Here is an 11,911-nt window from a genome sequence, read left to right as displayed (position 1 = left end):
ACATTCTTCAAATATTACGTACTACAATGTAATCCAACGGTTGGATTGTCGATTCACATAAATACCTATTAACATATTATAGAGAATTTAGGTTCCAATGATCAACCTACGTCATTCAAATATCAAAATTGAATTCAAGATATTTAATATAGCCCAAAAATGGCATTGGCGGCCCACTGACCATGCGTGGCCGCCCGACTCGCCGAAAAATTCAACTATTTCTAAAAATTACCAAAATTTACAGGAATGAAGATGTCAATGAGTAGAGTAACTTTCATACTTGTGGCCAAGGCCAATTAGGCCAGGAAGAGCTTCAATTTTGTTAAAACCCGTTGGAAACCCTATACTTAGGTGTGTTCGATTCGACCTCCAAACTTGCTCCGACACCTCCACCACTATCTGGGCTTTGTTCCTGGGTTCCAGGGAAGTGTTTTGGTAGTGGTAAATGAAGGAGATTGATTCACAATTAGTGAATCCCGAGTAATGTCTCACGGCACCCACCGTCGGTTTTTAGAACAATTTACCACCAAATTCCTCCTAATCTTGGGTGAAAATGGAAGAATGGAGGTCAAGGGATGATTTCCAGGTGGAGAATGGGTGAATTTTGTCAGATTATTGGTGGAAATCACCCGGAATTAGAACCAAGTCGAAACCGGTTTGGTTGTGGGCGTGGGTGTGGCTGACGGGAAGAGGGAAATCCCCTCTCCTGATTGGATGTCCACCCCTTTCTCCTAATTGGTCATTTCCCATTTTTGTCTGATTGGTCCACTCCTTCCTCCCTAATTTTCTACTTGGCTACAATTCCCACATGGTGGGATTTAATTTTCCTTTAAATCTAAAGTTTAGTGAAACAATTTCTATTGTCCGTAGTTATACCGTTATAATCCGGACTCGCAAACTTATTTTGCCTATCTGTCCATAGCTTCAAAATCTAATTGGAAACATTAATTGTGACTTCGAACGGTCAATGGAAGTCAAACACCCTCGCCTCAAAGGGTATTTTTGTAAAATCACGTATTAAAGTTATAAATCATCATTTTTAGGGATGGGCTGTTACACGTAACCAAAAAGGAAAGTGAAGCATAAAAATAAGGATAAATTTAAACCAAAGCTAATATTTATTTAATCTAAAGTAGAGAGTGCGCAATAGCAGGAAGAACCCATAAACACAAATGTTTGGAGAATATATGACATAAGTAGTGCAGTCGAATCTAATCAAAATACTTAATACACAGCAAGAAAAAGCTTTTACATTATTTATGGATATGTCAGAACCGTCACAGAATCCTCGTAATGCCACAGAGAATTCAGCTATCTAGGTCCTGGAGGGGTGAAAAACAGAAGGGTGAGTGGGCAAAAACAAAGGTTTATAAAACACATTTATTTTCTAAATATACTAACCCCTAACCGTAAAACATGTATAGTTTCTAGAAAATCATACTACATATAAGTATGAGATCAAATGTAAATCAACAATAAATCCAGAAATACGCCAAATCACAATATCTCAACAGTAGCATAATAAAATCAGCTGCTCATCAATCTATGTTAACACACGAGTTTATACAGAGCCAATATGACATGAATAGGACTGAGTGTAATCATAATATACGCTCTAGTACTACAATCATATGAAGACTGGCGCTAGGTGCATGATGCAAAATATATTAAGCACACAAATTAAACCCTCTTCTGACAATTGTAGCAAAGTATGTAAGTAGGGATCGTTCAAAACCGGGGATTAGGAGGGATTGCTAAACTCTTGAAAACTGACCTAAGAAGTCCAAAACAAAGTTAAAAACACTAATTTGGACTCAAAGAATGAAAAACCAAAGTTAAAACACTAAAACAAAACAAAAACTCAAAACAGCAACTAGAAGACTCAAAACTGCCTAAAAACCACTTTCTGGGCAGTTTTGAGCACCTACACTAACTTGGACGAAATTGGTTGAAAACATGACTCAAAACACTTAAAAACATGAACCAAAACAATTTCTAACTAAATTGAGACTTCAAAGTAAAGGGGGATTTGATTTGGACGAAATTAAAGTTGAGAAAACAGATTGCAAAGTAAAACTGATCTTGAAACGTTTTTGGGGTTTTTAATGGATGATGGACTAGTTAGGGGTTCTTTCTCCACACATGACAAGTATGCAAATGACTCGATTTCCAGTTATTCCTTCATAGAATTATGAATGACAATGCCCCAAATTAACCGTGACATCACTAGTTAATTCTCAAGTTTTCCTTGTGTTATTGAATTGGATGACATCATACGACAACCCAAAGCATTCTTCAAAAGTTCCTTACATGACATCATAATAAAGATACAATCAAAGATCATTACGTTCAATGAAAACTATAAGCATTAACAAAGCACTTGTGACTATGACATCATGACACTTATGCTAGGAATTGAACTTAACGCGATTGTGACTAGCAATCTTCACTACTTGTGCATATAAGTGTGTGACAATTATGTGAAACAAACTTATATTCTAGCATCATATTCATGCAAGCCAATTAAGTGTCGACCCCTAATTAACAAACACAAATACGTTATTACTCGCACAGTTAAGCCAATTGCATTCACGATTCAAGAACTCATAACTGGAATTTATCAAATCAACTTGCACACATAGTTATGGCTTCGAAATCACCCCTAACCAATAGGGGTTTAGCCACTCATGTTCATAGCAAAATGAAAGGAAAATAAATTAAACATTGAAATCATAAAACGAATTACACCTAGAATGCACCAACGACGAAGCTTGAGCATCCAAGAGTCCTTCCTTCTTTCTCCTTGCTACGGCACAAAGGTGGATGGGATGGTTGGGATGTGTTTTAGGATCAGGGATTATGGAATTGGATGGAGGATAGGCACGGCAAGGTGTAGTGTTTGGTTGGAATTGTGTTTCTAGGATTTTAGGATGTGGAGAGTGGTGTGGCTAGATGAATGGACGAAAATTGGGTGAATGAGTGATTCCCCTAGTGCCTTGCTGCAAACCCTTATTTATAGGGCTAGGAAAGGTTTTGAAACACTTAAAGGATATATGTGTGTAGCTTGGACAAGGTAGGACGGCTAGTGACAAGCTAGGAAGGCTAGGAGACAAGGTAGGACGGCTAGGAGACAAGCTAGGACGGCTAGTGACAAGCTAGGACGGCTAGTGACAAGCTAGGACGACTAGGAGACAAGGTAGGACGGCTAGGAGACAAGGTAGGACGGCTAGGAGACAAGGTAGGACGGCTAGTGACAAGCTAGGATGGCTAGGAGACAAGCTAGGACGGCTAGGAGACAAGCTAGGACGGCTAGTGACAAGCTAGGACGGCTAGGAGACAAGCTAGGACGGCTAGGAGACAAGCTAGGACGGCTAGTGACAAGCTAGGACGGCTAGTGACAAGCTAGGACGGCTAGGAGACAAGCTAGGACGGCTAGGAGACAAGCTAGGACGGCTAGTGACAAGCTAGGACGGCTTGTTCTTCCAATACAGAAATTAGGCACCATGTGTGAATAGATAAAGCCTTCTAGAAATAAGGTTTTTAGGCCCCCTTGCAGCTCCCTAACTGAATTCAAGCCTTCAAATTCGTCCATCCTCATGCCTCCATGCTTGCACTATCCAATCTTGGCCCAAAAATGCTCTAGAATGCTCCAAATTGCTTCTTTTTGCATACTTTGACACTAAAACCTGAAATTGCACGAAAATGACTTTAAACACTAAACTAACTAAGGAAAAACAACATAAATGCATGAGAACAAGCCAATTAAGTCACATAAAAATGCTCCTATCAAATTCCCCCACACTTAGCTTTTGCTAGTCCTCGAGCAAAACAAAGAAATAAAACAAGACAAAACAAACAAACATAATCTAAACCTTCCAACGTTTGCCTCAGGGATTTCCAATGCACATGACATGTTAAAGATTATCATTCCCACAGATTTGAGTCAATTTAACACTTAAGCACATGCTTAATCATAGTCACTACTTACTAGTTCACAATTAACCAATTAAAACAATGTTTTGAATGTAGTAACATGCCTTAGAGAATTCCCTCAATCCTTAATAGATTTGCACTCTATTTTCACTCAGATTTTCTAACTACACACCCTATACTAGTTATATGTGAGAGAATTGATGTAGATATAAAAACGAATGCTCACATATATGTATCACAAAGAACGCAATTTCCGGACTTAATAGGCATGTTTAGATATGATCTCATGAATGGAATGCTACTACTTAGATGCGAGAACCAGTGACACCATATGCTCATACCAAATTCAAACTCAACAAATTGAAACACATAACACTCAAGATAGAAGTTTAAGGGTTGCAACGGGGCTTGGGGTATTGGTTAACAAAGAAAGGATAGGGAAAACAAACGTTCTTCAAGCATTAGTAAGCAAAGTAATGAAGTTAAGACTTAGAATTCACTTAGTTTGCAGAAATTAACTTAAAAATACAAGGGGAAGACTTTAAACAACTTCTTGGGGCCGAATTCAACTTTTTGGACCCTTTCTTCAACAAACAACACCTTGGAACTTTTTTTCTCATATTGTTCAACTCTTTTCATACTTTATTTATTTTTTTTTTTTTCACGAATTTTTCTTTTCTTTTCTTTCTACCCGTGCTTATGGCACATAATTCTCAAAATAAAAACTTCCCCCACACTTGGTTTCTGTCATAAAGGAATTCCATTTGAATCATGCTTACTATACTTTAAGAACGAGGGTATGGATAGTCCTAATCTAGGCTAGGTGAGGGTAATGTGGGTTAACAAAGAAAAGGCTAAACAAGGCTCAATGGGGTTAACACCTAAACATATAATGGAGTAGGGCACACGGCTTTTTGGCTAAAGTGGTGGTCACTACACAACTTCATCTTGAATATGTGTTATGCTAATCAATACCATGCTTTGAATGAAATGGGCATGACTTCTAGTGTTTGGAACTAAATGATGAAACGCCTTCTAAGTAGCAACCAAGCAAAGAATAATGAGATCATGCAACGATTTTAGAAAACAAAGAATGCACAGATTTGAACTCTCCAAATAAACGTTTAGGTTCAAGTCTCACAAGGTTGTAGCGTTAATTTGAGTTCCTTCCTTCAAGCATGTTACAAAAACTGATTTTTTATTTTTATTTTTATTTTTATTTTTTATGATTGCATGTGAATTCATAAGTTATAACCACAACCAAGCATAAACATAGAGTAAATCAAACTTTCATCCATGTTAATCACTCTCTTTAACAGCCATGTATTTAAAAACCAAATCCTCATCATTGTGTTGGAAGGTACCCTAAGACACAAACAAACACACAAAAACAACTCTTTTTTGGGTTTTTTAAAACAAATTTTTCAAATTTTTCTTTGATTTACGGATTTTTACTTCAAAACATACTAAAACACACCAAAACTGCTTAAAAACACTTAAAAACAGCAAGGAACAAGTTTTGAAATAATGGGTGATAAAATCCCACGAATTTGAATGAAAAACACTTAGTTACCCCCCCACACTTAAATCAAACATTGTCCTCAATGTTTTAAGCATAGAATCACACAAAGAAACACACAAACAGCAAGTAAAACAACTAAATAGGCAGATTAGAAGGAATCAACAAAGAGAAGGGTTTAGGAACGCAAATCTGGAATTGGAGTGCTTTCTAGGTCTTCCTTTGTTGAATGGCATGGGTTGCCTCCCAAGTAGCGCTTTCTTTAACGTCTTGCAGCCGGACGAAGAACACGTTCAGGCACCATTGGTGCCCACGGCATGGAGTGAGATCTCCTCCACAACCTGCCCCATGGCATTCTCATAGTATGGCTTCAATCTATGTCCGTTGACCTTGAATTCCACCCCATTCCTTAAGCTTTGGACTTGAACTGCACCATGTGGGAAAACATTAGTAACAACAAAAGGTCCAATCCATTTAGAACGTAACTTTCCGGGAAATAAACGTAAACGAGAATTAAAAAGTAAAACTTTCTGCCCAATTGTGAAGGTTTTGCCCCTAATCATCTTGTCATGAAACGCCTTCGTCTTTTCCTTATAAATGCGGGCATTCTCGTAGGCTTCATTCCTTAGTTCCTCAAGCTCATTCAATTGGAGCTTCCGATGCATTCCAGCAGCATCTAAGTCCAAATTGAACGTTTTGATGGCCCAATGTGCCTTATGCTCTAGCTCCACGGGTAAGTGACAAGGTTTTCCATAAACTAGCCGAAATGGAGACATCCCTAGGGGTGTTTTGTAGGCAGTGCGATATGCCCATAGTGCATCGTCTAAACGCATGCTCCAATCCTTCCGGTTAGGCCCCACGGTCTTCTCCAAGATTTGCTTGACCTCTTTATTTGATACTTCGGCTTGGCCACTTGTTTGTGGGTGATAAGGTGTTGAAACCTTATGCTTGACATTGTACTTCTTGAAGAGTGCCTCAATGGTCCTATTGCAGAAATGTGAACCTCCATCACTTATAAATACCCGCGGCATCCCAAATCTAGAGAAAATGTTAGTCTTGATGAAATCTGAAACCACTCTAGAATCGTTAGTACGGGTAGCTTTTGCTTCTACCCATTTAGAAACATAATCAACCGCAAGCAAAATATAAGTGAAACCAAATGAAGAAGGAAAAGGACCCATGAAATCAATACCCCAAACATCAAAGATTTCAACATTGAAGATGGGTGTTTGCGGCATTTGGTCTTTTGCACCAATAGAACCTGTTCTTTGACATCTATCACATGTTAAGCAAAACATTCTAGCATCTTTGAACAATGTAGGCCAATAAAAACCAGATTCTAACACTTTACGAGCTGTCCTTTGGGTACCAAAATGGCCTCCACATGCATAAGAATGACAAAATGCTAGAATTGAGTTAAAATCAGAAGTTGGCACACATCTTCTAATAATCTGATCTGGGCAATATTTCCATAGATATGGATCATCCCACACATAAAATCTTGCATCATGTATCAATTTATCACGTTGGACCTTGCTTAGGGTGTTAGGAACTTGCTTAGTCACCAAGAAATTGACCAAATCGGCATACCAAGGGGTACTTACCTCAATGGACAGAAGTTGTTCATCCGGAAACATCTCAGAAATGGGGAGGGACTCTTCTTCACGCACCAATCTACTCAAGTGGTCAGCCACCACGTTTTCACAACCTTTCTTGTCCCTAATTTCAATATCGAACTCTTGAAGTAGGAGCATCCAACGAATGAGCCTTGGTTTGGCCTCCTTTTTGGTGAAAAGATACTTCAAGGCTGCATGGTCAGTGAAAACAATTACTTTAGTGCCAATAAGATATGATCTAAACTTATCTAAAGCAAATACAACCGCCAAGAGTTCTTTTTCGGTTGTAGAATAATTCAATTGAGCATCATTTAAAGTGCGGGAAGCATAATAAATAACATGTGACTGTTTATTTTTCCTTTGACCCAAAACAGCCCCAAGTGCATAATCCGAGGCATCACACATCAATTCAAATGGAATGGACCAATCCGGGGGAGTTATGATGGGTGCCGTGGTTAGGAGCTCTTTGAGATGCTTGAATGACTTCTCGCATGCCTCGTTGAACTCAAAAGACACATCTTTTTGGAGGAGGCGGCATAGGGGTTGTGCAATCTTGGAAAAGTCCTTGATAAATCGTCTATAGAATCCTGCATGACCAAGAAAAGAACGAACCTCTCTAACCGAAGTAGGAGAGGGTAAGTAGCGTACAAGATCTACTTTAGACTTATCAACTTCAATTCCTTTTTCAGAGATTATATGACCCAAAACAATACCTTGTTTAACCATAAAATGGCATTTTTCCCAATTTAAAACAAGGTTTGTTTCAACACAACGTTTCAAGATTAACGTGAGATTATCCAAGCATTTATCAAAAGAATCACCAAAAACACTAAAGTCATCCATGAATATTTCAATAATCCTTTCAACATAATCAGAAAATATGCTTACCATACACCTTTGAAACGTGGCAGGGGCATTGCACAAACCAAATGGCATGCGTCGATATGCAAATGTTCCAAAGGGACAAGTAAAAGTGGTCTTTTCTTGATCATCCGGGGCAATGACAATTTGATTATAACCTGAATATCCATCAAGAAAGCAATAAAAAGAATGACCCGCTAACCTTTCCAACATTTGATCTAGGAACGGCAATGGGAAGTGGTCCTTCCTTGTGGTGGCATTTATCTTCCTATAATCGATGCATACACGCCAACCGGTTTGGATTCTCATGGGTACAAGCTCATTCTCGGCATTCTCCACAACCGTCACTCCGGATTTCTTAGGCACACATTGGATAGGTGAAACCCAACGACTATCGGAGATAGGATAAATGACTCCACAATCAAGAAGTTTGATTATCTCTTTTTTCACAACTTCCATCATTGGAGGGTTAAGACGGCGTTGAGCCTCTCTAGTTGGTTTGGTCCCCTCCTCAAGAAATATGTGATGCATACAAGTTGTGGGGCTTATACCTTTGATATCGGCCAATGTCCATCCTAGGGCAGATTTGTACTCCTTCAACACATGCATGAGTTTTTCCTCCTCTTGTGCCGTGAGGGATGATGATATGATGGCAGGCAATGTCTCATTTTTTCCCAAGAAAATGTACTTCAAATGGCTTGGCAAAGGTTTGAGTTCAAGGATAGGTGCCTGAATTATGGATGGAAGCAACTTGTTAGTCGAAATGGGAATGGACTCTTTGTTAGGAAACTTACCATCATGTATTGGTGATGACTCAAGGGCAGCAACTACTTCAAGAAAATCCTCACTAGGAGGCACGGCATAGGATAGTGTATTTGTGCCGTGGGGTTGCATGGATGTTGCTCCCTTGGTTTTGACTTCTACACCACTTGTAATGACTTTTTCAAGCATATCATCATTCAAATCTTCAAGGTATCCCTGCGCCAAAGAGTCAACAGTATCAATAGAGAAACATGAATGATCTTCACTAGGATACTTAATAGAATCGGAAAGATTGAAATTAACAACTTCCCCATCAAATTCCATGGACAAAGTTCCATTAAACACGTCAATCTTAGTCCGGGCCGTTTTCATGAATGGCCTTCCAAGTAGAATGGGCAGCGAGGTTGCATGATCCGATTCATCCATCTCAAGGACATAGAAATCCGCCGGAAAGATCAAATGATTAACCTGCACCAAAACATCTTCCAAAACTCCCTTTAGATAGGCATTAGATCTATCGGCCAATTGTATGATAACACCATCCTTTTTCAATGCTCCTAGGTTCATAGATGCATATATGGAATATGGCATAACATTTATAGAAGCACCTAAGTCAAGCATAGCAGATTCAAATCTAGTGTTACCTATGACACAAGGAATGGTGAAACTACCCGGATCTTTGCATTTGGGAGGTAGTTTGCGTTGCAAGATGGCGGACACATTCTCACCTACTTTTACCACTTCCTTGGTCGACATCCTCTTCCTAGTGGTGCGCAACTCCTTCAAAAACTTGGCGTATCTAGGGACTTGCTTGATTGCATCCAACAAGGGTATGTTCACTTGAACTTTCCTAAATGTCTCAAGGATGTCCTTTTCAGCTTCTTCCTTCCTTGTTTGCATAAACCTACTAGGAAAAGGAGCATTCGAAGGAAAAGCATTAGTAGAAACTGAATTTGACACATTCTTACCCTTTTTGGCCGAATTAGACAGTTTTGGGGCACTAGGAACTTGCGGCAAAGACTCTCCCACCTTTGCCGTGGGTTTGCTTGATTCTTCCTCTTCAATTTGCAAGTTTTCATCACCTTTGGGACCTAATTGTGATGGTGTAGGATCTGCCCCAATCTCTTCTCCACTTCTCAAGGTTATGGCCTTTGCACTTTCGAAGCTTCCCTTTGGATTTGGAACGGTGGAACTAGGGAGCTTTCCTTGTTCACGAAACTGCCCCATAAACTCGGTAATTTGCCCCATTTGTTTCTCCAATTGATCCACCCTTTTGTCTTGGTTTTGCATAGCCTTAGCTTGATCGTCCTGCCCATTAGACAACTTAGTTAGTATCTTAAGAAGTGCATCATTGTCAAGGGACGTACCTGAGGCACTTGGGCCGGATTGGGCTTGATTTTGGGGTGGGCCGTAGGTTTTGGGAAAGAACCCAGGGGGTTGTTGCCTAAAGCCTCCTTGGTTTTGAGATTGTTGGGGCTCCCTCCATTTGAAATTTGGGTGGTCTCTCCAACCGGGATTATATGTGTTGGAATAAGGATCGTTCCTTGGTTGGTTTTGGCCTTGAAACCCAATTGCATTGGCGCTTTCCCATCCACCATTTTCAATCAACTGTGGACATTTTTCAGAGGCATGTCCATGCATAGAACATACGCCACATACAATTGGTCCTTGCATCTTCATGCCCTCGGCCAACTGAGACACAATAGAAGTAAGATTAGCCAATTGTGAATTAATGTCAGAAGTAGAACTTACCTCATGAACATGTTGCCGTGGGGGTCCTCTTTGGCCTACTCCTTCGTATTGTTGATCGTTCAACGCTCGATTAGAAATCAAGGTCTTGGCAGCCATAGGTGTTTTGTCCACTAATGCTCCACCTGCCGAGGCATCGAGCATTTGACGTTCTAATGGTAGGAGGCCCTCGTAGAAGTATTGCAAAAGTAGCTCCTCCTTCATCTGATGTTGTGGACAAGAAGCAACAAGTGATTTAAAACGTTCATAGTATGCAGGAAAAGACTCACCTTCATCTTGTTGAATTCCACTTATTTTTTTACGAAGAAGAATGATGCGAGAAGTTGGGAAAAACTTCTCCAAAAACGCTCTTTTCATACTCTCCCATGAAGTGACAGTGCCAGGAGCCAACTCGTATAACCAATCCTTAGCTTTATCCATTAAAGAGAACGGAAAAGCTTTCATCTTCAAAATACTTCCGTCAACATTGACGGGAGTCATGCTTGAACAAACTACTTCAAACTCTTTAAGATGCTTGTTTGGATCTTCCATGGAAAGCCCATGGTATTTAGGAATGTGGTGCAACAAGCTTGACTTCAACTCGAATTCATCGGTCTTGCCTTGGGCAGCCGCGGGGTATTGAATGCATAATGGTGCGGCATTGGCCAACCCTGAGGCCGAAAGCTCTTTAATGGTCCGATTGTCCGCTGCCATAACTTCTTCTTCCACTTCTTCAAACTCAGATTCGGCCTCTGAACTTGAACTAGGTTCACTATGTTTGGGATGCCTCCTCTTTCTTCTCAAATCACGTTCAAAATCGTCGTTAAAGTCTAAGATATGTGCATGCACAGTTTGAGAACTCCGCGTCATGCACTAGTACCTAAAAAAAACAAGAAACAAAAATAGGTCAGAAACTAAAACAAAATTAGAAACAAAGTGAAATAAATGAAACAAAAAAAATCCAAGGGATTTAGCAAAGTTGCTAATCCCCGGCAACGGCGCCAAAAATTTGATGCAAAATATATTAAGCACACAAATTAAACCCTCTTCTGACAATTGTAGCAAAGTATGTAAGTAGGGATCGTTCAAAACCGGGGATTAGGAGGGATTGCTAAACTCTTGAAAACTGACCTAAGAAGTCCAAAACAAAGTTAAAAACACTAATTTGGACTCAAAGAATGAAAAACCAAAGTTAAAACACTAAAACAAAACAAAAACTCAAAACAGCAACTAGAAGACTCAAAACTGCCTAAAAACCACTTTCTGGGCAGTTTTGAGCACCTACACTAACTTGGACGAAATTGGTTGAAAACATGACTCAAAACACTTAAAAACATGAACCAAAACAATTTCTAACTAAATTGAGACTTCAAAGTAAAGGGGGATTTGATTTGGACGAAATTAAAGTTGAGAAAACAGATTGCAAAGTAAAACTGATCTTGAAACGTTTTTGGGGTTTTTAATGGATGATGGACTAGTTAGGGGTTCTTTC

Source organism: Pyrus communis, chromosome 2 (genome assembly GCF_963583255.1).
Source record: "Pyrus communis chromosome 2, drPyrComm1.1, whole genome shotgun sequence".
Taxonomy (NCBI): domain Eukaryota; kingdom Viridiplantae; phylum Streptophyta; class Magnoliopsida; order Rosales; family Rosaceae; genus Pyrus; species Pyrus communis.
The sequence above is the reverse complement of the archived record's forward strand: the minus strand, read 5'-3'. Positions refer to the sequence as shown.